Source organism: Sander vitreus, chromosome 17 (genome assembly GCF_031162955.1).
Source record: "Sander vitreus isolate 19-12246 chromosome 17, sanVit1, whole genome shotgun sequence".
Taxonomy (NCBI): domain Eukaryota; kingdom Metazoa; phylum Chordata; class Actinopteri; order Perciformes; family Percidae; genus Sander; species Sander vitreus.
In genome coordinates, this window is record NC_135871.1 from 33,237,389 (window position 1) to 33,253,761 (window position 16,373).

Consider the following 16,373-nt stretch of genomic DNA (forward strand, 5'->3'; position numbering starts at 1 on the left):
TCAGTAAGTACTTCATGTGTCTGACATTAATCTGAAAGGCCTCCTGTTGCTTTAAAGATCTGCAGCACACTAGCCTATTTATCCTGTAAGCCCTGAGATAATCTCTCTCACACACACACACACACACACACACACACACACACACACACACACACACACACACACACACACACACACACACACACACACACACACACACACACACACACAGACACACACACACCACACACACACACACACACACACAGAACAATGAACTGACTGCCGAGAATAGAAAGAATGAACACATGAAGCGATGACAACATGAGGAGGCCGAGAGACACCGACTGTCTGTAGACAACAGGAGAGAGAGGTCAGTTCATATTATTATTATTATGAAGTATAATTCTCTCTAACATTATAAAGCTTTTAGCTGCAGCTGCAATCTGAATGTCAGGGTTACAATCTATGACACAAACATCAGATCTGATGAAAGTCTTCAGCACTGGAATGTACTTTACTTGAGTCTTTTCTTTTCATGTCACTTTCTACTTCTACTCCACTACATTAATCTGTTACAGCTTTAGTTACTAGTTACTTTAGTTACTCCACTACATTCATCTGTTACAGCTTTAGTTACTAGTTACTTTAGTTACTCCGCTACATTCATCTGTTCCAGCTTTAGTTACTAGTTACTTTAGTTACTCCGCTACATTCATCTGTTCCAGCTTTAGTTACTAGTTACTTTAGTTACTCCGCTACATTCATCTGTTCCAGCTTTAGTTACTAGTTACTTTAGTTACTAGTTACTTTAGTTACTCCACTACATTCATCTGTTCCAGCTTTAGTTACTAGTTACATGTAGTTTATAAATCTGATGTTTGATTCTAAAGTCAACTAGCCGACAATATAACGACTACAAGTCAGCTGAGATGATCAGACCATTAGACACACACCTGTTAGTGTGTGTGTCTGTGTGTGTGTGTGTGTGTGTATGTGTGTGTGTCTCTGTCTGTCTGTCTGTGTGTGTGTGTGTGTGTGTGTGTGTGTGTGTGTGTGTGTGTCTCTGTCTGTCTGTCTGTGTGTGTGTGTGTGTGTGTGTGTGTGTGTGTGTGTGTGTGTGTGTGTGTGTGTGTGTGTGTGTGTGTGTGTCTGTGTGTGTGTGTGTGTGTGTGTGTGTGTGTTTGGATCCTTTACACTTTCTACAATGTTTTAATACTTTAACTACATTCTCCTGATGATACTTACACACTTTTACTGAAGTAACATCTTTACTGCAGGACTTTTACTGTAACAGAGTATTTGTACAGTGTGGTATTAGTACTGTTACTGCAGTAATCTGAATACTTCTTCCATCACTAAACGTATAACTGTTTCCTGTCAGGATGCAGACTTGGACCCAAATGCAGGAAGGCGAGGAGAGTGCAGCAGTTTGAAATAATAGTAATTTAATGAAAACACAAGGAGACTTACAAACCTGTAAGCAGGGCAGGTGAGTAAATCAGACAGCAGCAAACAGAACAGAACTATATACCAAAGACTGACGAAGAATAAAACAAATGACAATCCACCAACAACAGACACAGAAAGCACAGGGACTAAATACACCAGGTAACGAGGACTCACAACAGACAGGTGATACACATAAGACAGTCACAACGGTGGGAAAACCAAAAAACAAGACGTAAAACCAGACAAGACTAGGGAGGAAAGACAGACTCCAAAATGAAACAGGAAATGGGAAAGCCAAACAGAAAACATGAACCAACTAAACAAAGAAACATGACACAGGGACTAGACATGACATTTCCATTCAGTTCATCCACCATGCAACCACTGTACATCACAAATGTTGGGGTAGTTGTTGGGTCTTTGCTTCTTTGTAGTCGTGCTTATGACAATAAATAATCTGCTGAAACAAACAACGATGTAATCCTGCCGGTAATAGTCAGCTGGTGTGACTGCAGATTAGTCAAGTCAGTTTCATTCATACAACAGAACATCTCAAACCTAAATTAGCCTCTGAGTTCTTCACCATCTGTACAGACCTCCATCTTTAGATGCTCGCTTCCCCACAGAAGAACCTCCAAACCCTCCCAGGATGTGGGTGGTTAATTCTCCACAGAATACACCTTTAATGGGATGGACAGACAGACAGACAGACAGACAGACAGACAGACATACAGGTAGACAGACGGACAGACAGACGGACAGACAGACGGACAGACAGACAGACAGACGGACAGACAGACAGACATACAGTAGACAGACGGACAGACAGACAGACAGACAAACAGACAGACAGACAGAATTCATATCTGAGAATCTGTAAAACATATTTTAGTATTTATAGTTTATTTTACTGTGTTTCTGTGTTGCATCCAGCTGACCTTGTGATCCTCTGACATTATCAGAACGCGTGTTTTGTTTTAACGACTCATTTTTAGTTTGTTCACGTCCGGATGAACAACCATGACTCATCATTTGTTTGGCTGTAATCTGCTCCGAGGTCAGTTCTCTTCAACCTCTACATTATTTACTCGAGGACAACAAACAGTAACTGCGAGTAATTACTTTCAGTTATTCTTTGACTGATTGGTTCTTCACTTTATTTAATCTCAGTTTCTCAGAGTCCAACAGTCCTGAACAAAGAGACATGAATGCAGTGAGAAACTGAATGCAGAAATGTGAACCAGGTTTAACTTTTAAAAAGTGAATCTACAACCAGCCCTAACCCTAACCCCTACCCTAACCCCTAACCCTGTAACCCTAACCCAACCAGTGTAGGGTTCCTGTAACCCTAACCCTAACCATTTTTTCCCCAGCATTTTTAAGCTCTTTTTTTTAATGCTTTTGACACTTTTTTAAACGTTTTTGTTTTTAATTCATGGTCAATAAACCTAATTTATATGACATAATACCTAATGTTTGAGTTAAAAAGGCAGAATTTATGAATTATTTTGACTAATAGTTAAGATGAGAGGATGTTGAGTGGATCACAGACTGGTTGATGTCAACATTTAGTCAGGATGCTGTTTTAAAACCGTTGAAACATGTTTGTTTCATGTTATAAAAATTGAATAAAACACAAAAAATTCAATGAAAGTAATCATTGATTTTACCTGCAAAGAACATCCATACATCCATGTTATATTTGGGCATTTTGGTTCAAAGAAACCCATATTTCTGATATAAAAAACTGATCTGAGGACAACACAAGGGATAATGAGTCATGAAGACACAAAGCAGCAGGTCACAGTGTTTAGTCTGCGAGACACACACGTTATACTATTAGTATGGTTAGACTATGTTATAGATTTATAGGGAAATATATTTGTTTATATTTGATATTATCACGACAATTCTGTCCCGATACAATTTTAAACACAACTGCAACATGGGATGAACTGAGAAACGCTGACATGAAAAACGGTCAAAATATTGTAAAAAATAACTTTCTTATGCACTTTATATAATAAAAGACCGATACTTGGCATCTGTGTATCAATACAGTATTGCCATGGAAAATATCGCCATACGATGCTGTATCAATCTTTTCCCCAGCCCTGTAACGAGCCAGCCCTGTCCCAATCCAGCCCTGCCAGATCCAGCCCTGTACCGATCCAGCCCTGTCCGATCCAGCCCTGTACCGATCCAGCCCTGTACCGATCCAGCCCTGTCCCGATTGAGCCTTGTACGTATCCAGCTGTGTACCGATCCAGCCCTGTCCGATCCAGCCATGTACCAATCCAGCCCTGTACCAATCCAGCATGTACCGATCCAGCCCTGTCCCGATCCAGCCTTGTACTGATCCAGCCCTGTACCAATCCAGCCTTGTACTGATCCAGCCCTGTACCAATCCAGCCCTGTACCGATCCAGCCCTGTCCAATCCAGCCCTGTACCAATACAGGCCTGAACCGACCCAGCCCTGTCCCGATCCAGCCTTGTACTGATCCAGCCCTGTACCAATCCAGCCCTGTACCGATCCAGCCCTGTCCGATTGAGCCTTGTACTGATCCAGCCCTGTACCGATCCAGCCCTGTCCAATCCAGCCCTGTCCGATCCAGCCCTGTACCGATCCAGCCCTGTCCGATCCAGCCTTGTACTGATCCAGCCCTGTACCAATCCAGCCTTGTACTTATCCAGCCCTGTACCGATCCAGCCCTGTCCGATCCAGCCCTGTCCGATCCAGCCCTGTACCAATACAGCCCTGAACCGATCCAGCCCTGTCCCGATCCAGCCTTGTACTGATCCAGCCCTGTACCCGATCCAGCCCTGTACCGATCCAGCCCTGTCCAATCCAGCCCTGTCCGATCCAGCCCTGTACCGATCCAGCCCTGTCCGATCCAGCACTGTACCGATCCAGCCCTGTCCGATCCAGCCATGTACCAATCCAGCCCTGTACCGATCCAGCCCTGTCCGATCCAGCCCTGTACGATCAGCCCTGTACTGATCCAGCCCTGTCCGATCCAGCCCTGTACCGATCCAGCCCTGTAACGAGCCAGCCCTATCCGATCCAGCCCCTGTCCGATCCAGCCCTGTACCGATCCAGCCCTGTACCGATCAGCCCTGTACCGATCCAGCCCTGTACCGATCCAGCCCTGTACTGAGCCAGCCCTGCACCGATCCAGCCCTGTCCCGATCCAGCCCTCTACTGATCCAGCCCTGTCCCGATCCAGCTGTCGATCCAGCCCTGTCCCGATCCAGCCCTGTACCCGATCCAGCCCTGTACCAATCCAGCCCTGTCCGATCCAGCCCTGTACCGATCCTGCCCTGTACCGATCCATCCCTGTACTGATCAAGCTCTGTACCGATCCAGCCCTGTACCGATCCAGCGCTGTACCGATCCAGCCCTGTACCGATCCAGCCCCTGTACCGATCCAGCCCTGTACCCGATCCAGCCCTGTCCGATCCAGCCCTCTACTGATCCAGCCCTGTTTCAATCCAGCTCTGTACCGATCCAGCCCTGTACTGATCAAGCCCTGTACCGATCCAGCCCTGTACCAATCCAGCCCTGTCCGATCCAGCCCTGTACCGATCCTGCCCTATACTGATCCATCCCTGTACTGATCAACTCTGTACCGATCCAGCCCTGTACCGATCAAAGCGCTGTACCGATCCAGCCCTGTACCGATCCAGCCCTGTCCGATCCAGCTCTGTACCGATCCTGCCCTGTACCGATCCATCCCTGTACTGATCAAGCTCTGTACCGATCCAGCCCTGTACTGATCCAGCCTCTCGTCCCTATTGAGCCTTGTACTGATCCAGCTCTGTACCAATCCAGCCATTTCCGATCCAGCCCTGTACCAATCCAGCCCTGTACAAATCCAGCCCTGTACCGATCCAGCCCTGTAACGAGCCAGCCCTGTCTGATCCAGCCCTCTACTGATCCAGCCCTGTCCCAATCCAGCTCTGTCCTGATACAGCCCTGTAATGAGCCAGCCCTGTACCGATCCAGCCCTGTCCGATCCAGCCCTGTAACGAGCCAGCCCTGTAACGAGCCATCCCTGTCCGATCCAGCCCTCTACCGATCCAGCCCTGTACCGATCCAGCCCTGTCCGATCCTGCCCTGTACCGATCCAGCCCTGTACCGATCCAGCCCTGTCCCGATCAGCCCTGTACCGATCCAGCCCTGTACCGATCCAGCCCTGTCCGATCCAGCCCTGTACCAATCCAGCCCTGTCGGATCCAGCCCTCTACTGATCCAGCCCTGTCCCAATCCAGCCCTGTCCTGAAACAGCCCTGTAATGAGCCAGCCCTGTCCGATCCAGCCCTCTACTGATCCAGCCATGTTTCAATCCAGCTCTGTACCCGATCCAGCCCTGTACCGATCCAGCCCTGTACTGATCAAGCCCTGTACCGATCCAGCTCCTTGTACCGATCACAGCCCTGTACCGATCCAGCCCTGTACCAATCCAGCCCTGTACGATCCAGCCCCTAGTCCAGCCTGATCCAGCACTGTACCGATCCAGCCCTGTCCGATCCAGCCCTGTACCGATCCAGCCCTCTACCGAGCCAGCCCTATCCGATCCAGCCCTGTACCGAGCCAGCCCTGTACCGATCCAGCCCTGTCCGATCCAGCCCTCTACCGATCCAGCCCTGTAGCGATCCAGCCCTGTCCGATCCAGCCTTGTACTGATCCAGCCCTGTACCAATCCAGCCTTGTACTTATCCAGCCCTGTACCGATCCAGCCTTGTACTGATCCAGCCCTGTACCAATCCAGCCTTGTACTTATCCAGCCCTGTCCGATCCAGCCATGTACCAATCCAGCCCTGTACTGATCCAGCCCTGTCCGATCCAGCCCTGTACCGATCCAGCCCTGTAACGAGCCAGCCCTATCCGATCCAGCCCTGTCCGATCCAGCCCTGTACCGATCCAGCCCTGTACCGATCCAGCCCTGTACCGATCCAGCCCTGTCCGATTGAGCCTTGTACTGATCCAGCCCTGTAGCGATCCAGCCCTGTCCGATCCAGCCTTGTACTGATCCAGCCCTGTACCAATCCAGCCTTGTACTTATCCAGCCCTGTACCGATCCAGCCCTGTCCTATCCAGCCCTTTACCAAACCAGCCCTGTACCGATCTGGCTCTGTCCGATCCAGCCCTGTACCGATCCAGCCGATTGATTGTTTTAGATGCGTGTAGTAAATTACCAAAATGTCCAATTACCAATTTACTTATTGTTCGTACTTTTGTACTTTCCACTCAGAAATAAACCAAAAACTAACTAATTTTTAATTTCAGCTCCTCTGGTTTGTTTGGCGCCGTTCAATTCAATTCAATTTTATTAATAGTATCAATTCATAACAAGAGTTATCTCAGGACACTTTACAGATAGAGTAGGTCTAGACCACACTCTATAATTTACAAAGAGTGTTCATACAGTCACACAGTGTTCATGTGAAATGTAGGATTAGTACAACATGCAGTGTTGCCAGATAAATATTAGGTTTCCAAGCCAAACACACTCAGAACCGCCCACATTTCTTGGTAGAAAACAGGAAACATTTCTGCAGCAGTCTGTTTCAAACAGACACAGAGTTATTTGTTTCATTCAACATCCAAATTGGCTCGTAACTTTGAAATGTTACCTGCCAAAGTTACATTTTTGGTGGGTGTCAATTTAAAGCCCTGGTGATGAACATTTCAGCCTCAGGAGGCGCTCAGTGTTGTTGTACTCCCATTTTGTGCTTCAACAATAACCAGCACAGAATCTAAACTGTGCTGAAAAGCTGCTGATTGGTGGTGAAAGAAGGTTGATCCGGTGTTTGTTTGTTCTGCAGGTGGAGGAAGATGTTGAGATGCAAGATGTTGCTCTGGCAGCTCGCTCTCCGCTTATCTTACCATGTTGTTCCAGGTAATTCATGTCAACTTTAACTTTATTTACAGTGTCATATCCTAACAGGAGTTATGTCAAGACACTTTACAGATAGAGAAGGTCTAGACCACACGCTATCATTTACAGAGACACAACCCCCCCTAAGATCAAGCATTGGGTGGGACAGAAACCTCAGACAGAACCAGACTCTTGGTGGGCGGCCATATGCTGCTGCCGGTTGGGACACAAAGCCACCGATACAGATTACAGATATAGAGAAATATGATTCATAATAATTATAGCAGAACAGAAGAGTTGTTCTGATATGATACCAGTATCAGAAATAACTCTGACACTGCCTAAAATGCTGGTATCTATATCAGCGAGTATGTGAGTCTTTGCACCAATCTGATACCACGTAATTTAGCCCTAAAGAAAATCTACTTTAAAGTAGTTTATTTATGTATTTTTACCGTCGAGACTGACTGTAAAACTAGATAATAAAAGATCTTTCTCTGTAACCTGAGCCAGGCCATACAAACCCCTAACCCTATCCATATATATGTATATATATACATATATATATATACATAGGCGCCGATTTATATTTTCCTCCGTGAGTGCTCACAGGCGCACGCCCTTTAAAGAAAAAAAAAGTAGTCAAAAATGTTTTGCATTTCAGAACCTTAGGAAATGGACAGCGGCCGACACGAACACACACGCCTAGTAACTGGATAATAAAGCCATAAAGTAGGCTTTCAACTCAGGACAGGACCACTTCTCACAGATACAGATAGGACTGGAGATGAACAGTTCAACTGACACGTAACCACGATCAGCTTTGTGGGAAATTAAGAATCAATGCCACCAACATAACCAGTCACACTATGACAGACGCTCCACTTAGCACCAACTGCAATGTTTCATTTTAAATGAATGTAGTCTACTGGCAGTCTGGCACACGTGGGTGCTCAGTATTTTCCGTATATATATATATATATATATATATATATGTATATATATGTTTTCTCTTAATGCACTGGTATCGGCCGATGCGCAAGTTCAGGTATCGGAATCGCGAAATAATATTTTTTTCTTTGCCCTCAGCCAGTCTGTGTTTGGGGGGATCGGACATCTTTGTGTCGATCAGAGAGAACAGCCCGATGGGTCAGTTCATCTCTAACCTCAGTATCAGAGGAGAACCGAGAGATAACACCCTCCGCCTGTGTCTGACCGGAGACAGCGCCGACTGGTTCTACTTGGAGGGTCGGACCATCAGACTCAATGCCTCTGCCTCCAGAGTCCTCGACCGAGAGGTACACCTGGACCCTTACCTATAGTCCCGCCCCTTCCTGTGTGTTAGTCCCGCCCCTTCCTGTGTCCACCATGGGACTTTATTTCAGTAAAAATGTGTCTGAGCGGGGAGAGACAGATAATGTTTAGATCCTGTTTGAATTGAGCCATGAATTACACACATGTTTGTCAGTTTAAAAGATAATTTAGCAAGTGAAGAAAGTCTCAGTTTGTTGTAGTTTCTTTTTTTTTACTGAAATAAGGTCCCATGGTGGACAGCGGAGGAGGAGGGATTTCACCTTTCTATACCTGCAGCCTGTTGCACCAGCTGTGTGTAAGTTCGGATGTAGTTAGTTTGATAAAGTTAAAGTTGTGTCGAGGTGGCACTTAAAAAATTAACGCAGATTAATCCATTCCATACTGACGTTTGCATACAGACGAAAATCTGGTTCCACTGATATGTCTGCTATTCTCTCTGCTGCTCTGAAACAGACGTTACAGGAAACACAAACCCCGCTGCATGTGACGCTAGTTAACACTATACTCAACAGCAGCTAACATTAGCCTACCGCTAACTAGTTGACACTATACTCAACAACAGCTAACGTTAGCCTACTGCTAGCTAGTTAACACCATACTCAACAGCAGTTAACGTTAGCCTACCACTAGCTAGTAGCTGGATTAAACAGGGTTAAATGCTGACAGCTAACACTAAACGGTGTAAAGTGTGACTGTGTTTTACTGTAGAGGATTCAACACCGGGATGTAACAATCTGCAGCTGCCGTCGGAGAAACAACACAGACGGTGTGTTCAATGAAACTGGTAAACTACAGCCTTGTGGTGCATTTGAAGTTATTGTAAATGTCCTTTTCCATCTGGTTGTTGTTTTTGTCGTTCAACAGCAATTTACTAGTGAAATAAGTTATTGTTATTGTTATACATTATTATTAAATCATTTAATGTTGACCATATGGCCTTAGCAATAAACAAGCCGTTCTTTAATGTCACCAACTGTTGTTTAGTACCTTTTTTTTTTCTTTTCTTTTCTTTTTTTACTTTCTTAAAAAGTATCGGTTCAGGCACCGTTAATTATGTATGCGATTAATTTAGATTAATTAATTACAGAGTATGTAATTAATTAGATTACATTTTTTAATCGATTGACAGCCCTACTTTAAACACTTAGCTCCGCAATAGCGAAGAAGCTAACAGCTAAAAATAGCTAAGGTTTGGTAACGTTAGTCACCAAACAGCTACAGAAAGGTACGTCAACCAGGACAGTGATATGATTAGCTGATAACTATTCAACCTTAACCTCCAGCTAACGTTAGTGCAACATGACAACAGAGACATTGAGTGGTGAAACAAATACAACATGGGTAATATAACTATATGGGCAGATGAAAATGTAACATTATAACAAATATGATGGTAGCCTAAACTGGCAAACTTATAATTAACGTTAGAAGCTGTAAATGACTAGCCTGGTCCTACCAGACTCTGGTCCACTAGCCTGGTCCTACCAGACTCTGGCCCATTAGCCTGGTCCTACCAGACTCTGGTACATTTCATTGGTCCAGAGAGTCTGGCCTCTCTCCATTGACAAGTGTTAACTTCCTTGAAGGCGGGTACTCTGTTGAAGTTTAAAACTATTGGATCTGCCATAACCAATCGCTAATGTTTGGTCGTGACGTCAGCTTAGCATTGCTAGCGTTAACCTTAGCCAGCTCCTTCACCACTAACGGAGTGAGCTGGAAAATCAAACTGTTCCTGAACCCCGTGGGGAGGAGGGCCACAACATCATGGCCACCAACAAAACTCAGCAAAGGTTGTTCTTGCTCGGGCTTTAACTTCTGGATATTTGGTAGTGTTGCCACAATGGACCGAATGCTTCGCTCGCATCTTTCTCCGCCACCATTAAAGAACTACAACTCAAACTAGCGCACATCACGACCTCGACGTCATCGTTCTCAGCCACTCCCTCTGTTCGCTGATTGGACCGGTTAAGATTGGCCAGAGAAAACCCAAGAATATACCACAAACCAAAAATAAATTGAGCAGAAGTACGTAGGAGGGCGGAGCCAGGCTAGTTAATTAGAAGGTGATCTAACCCAAGTCTGCCACCAGCAGGTCTAAAGCGTGAGTATTAATGAAAATCATCATAGATATCCAAGGGGTTTAATCATAGAAAAAAACATTTTAGGGAGGACACCTACTAAGGGCTAGGTGGGACTATTTCAGCAGCTGCTGCAACACTCAAAGTTACAACTAAGTTCAATAGTCTACGTCTGAACTTACACACAGCTGGTTCCACTGAGCTCTGGAGTTTAATCTGCAGGCAGGTTTTCACCCAGATGTTTGTCTCTCAGGTTCTAGGATCAGTGCTAATCGCAGAGCTCACCTGTTTCCAGGACGATGTCATACAGGTACAATTTTACTACCAAGACTTCAAACTAATATCTAATACAATATATATAATAATAATATCAAAGGTGTTTGTCTAAACAACCAGACCGGAAAAAGACTGACTGAAAGGAACAGGTTGACTTATTGGGACTTTGTCTTATTCCCCGTATCCCCCAGAGTTAGATAAGTCCAGACATACCCTTCTCATCTCCGCTAGCCTAGCTTAGCACAGATCCTGGAGGTAACCGGCTCCATCTAGCCTAGCTTAGCACAGATCCTGGAGGTAACTAACTCCATCTAGCCTAGCTTAGCACAGATCCTGGAGGTAACAGGTTCCATCTAGCCTAGCTTAGCACAGATCCTGGAGGTAACTGGCTCCATCTAGCCTAGCTTAGCACAGATCCTGGAGGTAACTGGCTCCATCTAGCCTAGCTTAGCACAGATCCTGGAGGTAACCGGCTCCATCTAGCCTACTGCTCCCAATAAGTGACAAAATAACGCCAACATGTTCCTATTTACATGTTGTGATTTGTATAGTCACAGCGTGTACAAATAACAAGGTCACATGACACACAGACATCTTTTAACCGTATACATACTAGGAACTATATTCTCAGAAGGCCAAGCACTGCTACTGCTGCTACTTGGGCGGAGTGATTAGCGCAACACCTGAAAAGCACCGTTGTTACTCTCTGCTCCTCACCACGGGGCTTCTCAGGTACTTCGCCTTCTAAGAATATAGTTCCCAGTATGTATACGATAAAGTAGAATCACATGTACAAATATCAGAGTCAGTACAATAGAATGAAGTATAATCACATGTATAAATATCAGAGTCAGTACGGTATAATGAAGTATAATCACATGTATGAATGTGTTGTCAGAGTCGGTTCAGGATCGTGGTGGAGATTTTAAATGAAAACGACAACAGACCAAACTTCCTGCAGGACACGATTCAGCCGTTCAGCATCAGTGAGGTAAACCATGGAGGATTACATCACATTATTATATGACATTATTACATGACATTATTACATTACATTACATTACATCATTACATTACATTACATCACTACATTACATTACATTACATTATTACATGACATTATTACATGACATTATTACATTACATTACATTACATTACATCATTACATTACATTACATTATTACATTATTACATTACATCATTACATTACATTACATCATTACATTACATTACATTACATTACATTATTACATTACATCATTACATTACATTATTACATTACATTATTACATTACATCATTACATTACATTATTACATGACATTATTACATTACATTACTACATTACATTATTACATGACATTATTACATTACATTATTACATTACATTACATGACATTATTACATGACATTATTACATTACATTATCACATGACATTATTACATGACATTATTATATTACATTATTACATTACATTACATGACATTATTACATGACATTATTACATTACATTACATTATTACATTACATCATTACATTACATTATTACATTACATCATTACATTACATTATTACATTACATTACATTACATTACATTATTACATTACATCATTACATTACATTATTACATTACATTATTACATTACATTACACCATGGAGGATTAATGCTGGTTTCTACCAAACTTACAGAGTAAAGTAAAGTGTTTTTCCTGTGTGTATATATAGTAAAGTGTGTATCCTGTGTGTATATATAGTAAAGTGTGTATCCTGTGTGTATATATAGTAAAGTGTGTATCCTGTGTGTATATAGAGTACAGTAAAGTGTGTTTCCTGTGTGTATATATAGTAAAGTGTGTATCCTGTGTGTATATAGAGTACAGTAAAGTGTATATCCTGTGTGTATATATAGTAAAGTGTGTATCCTGTGTGTATATAGAGTACAGTAAAGTGTGTATCCTGTGTGTATATAGAGTACAGTAACGTGTGTTTCCTGTGTGTATATAGAGTACAGTAAAGTGTGTATCCTGTGTGTATATAGAGTACAGTAATGTGTGTTTCCTGTGTGTATATAGAGTACAGTAATGTGTGTTTCCTGTGTGTATATAGAGTACAGTAAAGTGTGTATCCTGTGTGTATATATAGTAAAGTGTGTTTCCTGTGTGTATATATAGTAAAGTGTGTTTCCTGTGTGTATATAGAGTACAGTAAAGTCTGTATCCTGTGTGTATATATAGTAACGTGTGTTTCCTGTGTGTATATAGAGTACAGTAAAGTGTGTATCCTGTGTGTATATAGAGTACAGTAACGTGTGTTTCCTGTGTGTATATATAGTAAAGTGTGTATCCTGTGTGTATATAGAGTACAGTAAAGTGTGTGTCCTGTGTGTATATATAGTAAAGTCTGTATCCTGTGTGTATATATAGTACAGTAACGTGTTTCCTGTGTGTATATAGAGTACAGTAAAATGTGTATCCTGTGTGTATATATAGTAAAGTGTGTATCCTGTGTGTATATATAGTAAAGTGTGTATCCTGTGTGTATATAGAGTACAGTAACGTGTGTTTCCTGTGTGTATATATAGTAAAGTGTGTATCCTGTGTGTATATATAGTAAAGTGTGTTTCCTGTGTGTATATATAGTACAGTAATGTGTGTTTCCTGTGTATATATAGTAAAGTGTGTTTCCTGTGTGTATATAGAGTACAGTGACGTGTGTTTCCTGTGTGTGTATATATAGTAAAGTGTGTATCCTGTGTGTATATATAGTAAAGTGTGTATCCTGTGTGTATATAAAGTACAGTAACGTGTGTTTCCTGTGTGTATATATAGTAAAGTGTGTTTCCTGTGTGTATATATAGTAACGTGTGTTTCCTGTGTGTATATAGAGTACAGTAACGTGTGTTTCCTGTGTGTATATAGAGTATAGTAACATTTGTTTCCTGTGTGCAGCTGACGGCGGTGAACTCTGTGGTTTTTTCGGTGAAGGCCGTCGATGCAGACGGAGACATGATCAGTTACATCATCGACCAATCATCGGTAAGACGTCCACATTGTTCTGTCAAAGCCCTGAGTCATGAGTGATGTCATTCTGAACTCACCTGTCACCTGTTCCCTGCAGCGTGACGCAGACTTCTTCAGGATCGATCTGCCGAACAGCGGGAACGTGGTTCTGAACCAACCTCTGGACTACGAGAGCAGAACGGAGCTGCAGCTGATCCTCTGGGCCCAGGTATCCCTCAGGCATCTAACCAATCATTAACCAATCATTAACCAACCCTAACCAATCATTAACCAACCCTAACCAATCATAACCAATCATAACCAATCATAACCAATCATTAACCAATCATTAACAAGGAGGCCTGTACACACTGGAGATGTGATTGATTTGTACGGCATTACAGTTAAAATTGTAAATTTACATTTTTTGAACAGTTTTTTGTCTGTGTCGAAAAAAAAAAAAAAACATCAGAAAAAAATCGCCAGAAAAAGCAACAATAAGGCCGAAAAAAATGTAGAAAGGAAACAGCAAAAATATAAAAGAAATACAGAAAATATCGACAAACGTTGAAAACAACAACAAAAACGTTGACGAGTACTTCCAAACAGAAGGTGAACATTACGCAGCGATAAAGAGATTAGGGGCGGGGCTACACACTGACCTGTCAATCAGGACAGAGGCTTAGCAATGCTAACCATGCTAACACTGGGGACATTAAAATAGACTCAACCTGTTTTTAGCTGTTGTCTGGGTTTTCATCTTAAACGTTAGATGTTCTACTGTACATGCAGATGAATGTCTCCAGATGTTTCTCTGCACATGCAGATGAATGTCTCCAGATCAATGTCTCCAGATGTTCTACTGTACATGCAGATGAATGTCTCCAGATCAATGTCTCCAGATGTTCTACTGCATATACAGATGAATGTCTCCAGATGTTCTACTGTACATGCAGATGAATGTCTCCAGATGTTCTACTGTATATACAGATGAATGTCTCCAGATGTTCTACTGTACATGCAGATGAATGTCTCCAGATGTTCTACTGTATATACAGATGAATGTCTCCAGTACCCGGAGGTCTGTGTTATCTGCTGGATGACTCGCTTCAGAAGGGTTGAAAATCAGAAACTTTCCCTCTTTAGCGATTAGCTTAGCATAGAGCCATGAAACCATAAACAACACTGGTTTGGCCGCGTCATCCTCCCCAGCTCCACTTTCTCCTCAAAAACCATCACATCCGGTTTCAAAAGACCAAGATGGTGAAGCCCGTATCGCCAAACTCGAGGCTTCAAAACGGCCACAAACCAACGGGTGACGTCACGATGCTACGTCCGTTATATTCACAGTCTGACGTATAAATATAAGTTTAAAGATAAGCTTCAGGGTCGCACTGACCGCTACAAGAAATAATTTCTACCACAGGACAGACTCATACATATATGATATATACTCATACACATCACTATACTGAGTATTAGATCATACTCATACACACATCACTATACTGAGTATTAGATAATACTCATGTACATCACTATACTGCACACTGGGCCAGATGTACGTACATTTGTGAATGTAGCGTTATCACCGTCATTGCCAACCCGCAGAAAGCGCACGCTGTGATACTTCAGCTTACGTCGTATTTACCAAACCTGCAGTTCATCGGGTAATCAGCGCCTGCCCCCCCCTACATCGTAACTAAGTACTGGTGCTATGATACGGCTGAGTGCAGACTGAGATATTCCCACTGCTGATGCTATGACTGATTGAAAGGATCCTGATGCCAATATGTGTAACGTAGCGAGGAGTTTAACAGCTGCTGGAATGTGAACGCTGAGTCAGAGATATGATGTCATCTTTGATTTTTAAGGATGGCTGATTAATCTGTAACGCGTAATGATTTTGTGTTCACTCCACTGAAAAAGTGTGATCCTTGTCCTTGTCGTCTCCTTGGCCTATGTCTCCGTCTTGCTCAGATTACTGCTGCCATTTCACCAGGAGGCGTACGCTAGAAAACCCTCTTCCTGGTTTACACCTGCTTTAAGAGGCGGAGAATTTTCACCACTAAATAGAGGCACGCTGTCATGGCGGTTTTTGTACATACTGCAGAATACATAATTAGGTGTACTTTACTCTTCCCTTCCCGTCTCTTTATGGGAAACTCCCACTTTCCCCTTCACCCTCCCGTGAATGCATATGCATGATACGGAAAAGCACAATGTTTAATTATTTTAAAATTTTAAAATTATTTTTAATACATTCTGTGTGTGTGTGTGTATATATATATATATATATATATATATATATATATATATATATATATTGTTTGTTCTGTTAACCTGTTTGTTTAACTTATTTTAGAGAATATGTGACATGCACCTACAA

The 16,373-nt window shown here is 42.8% G+C and overlaps 1 long non-coding RNA gene across 1 annotated transcript; it reads left to right on the forward strand.

Moving 5' to 3' along the window:
* The first annotated feature begins 106 nt into the window (after positions 1-106).
* Positions 107-8,593, forward strand: LOC144532835 (uncharacterized). Its single transcript, XR_013503377.1, has 4 exons — positions 107-352; positions 1,364-1,471; positions 7,262-7,335; positions 8,404-8,593. It is a non-coding gene; the product is annotated as an uncharacterized LOC144532835 (long non-coding RNA).
* Positions 8,594-16,373: the final 7,780 nt, after the last annotated feature.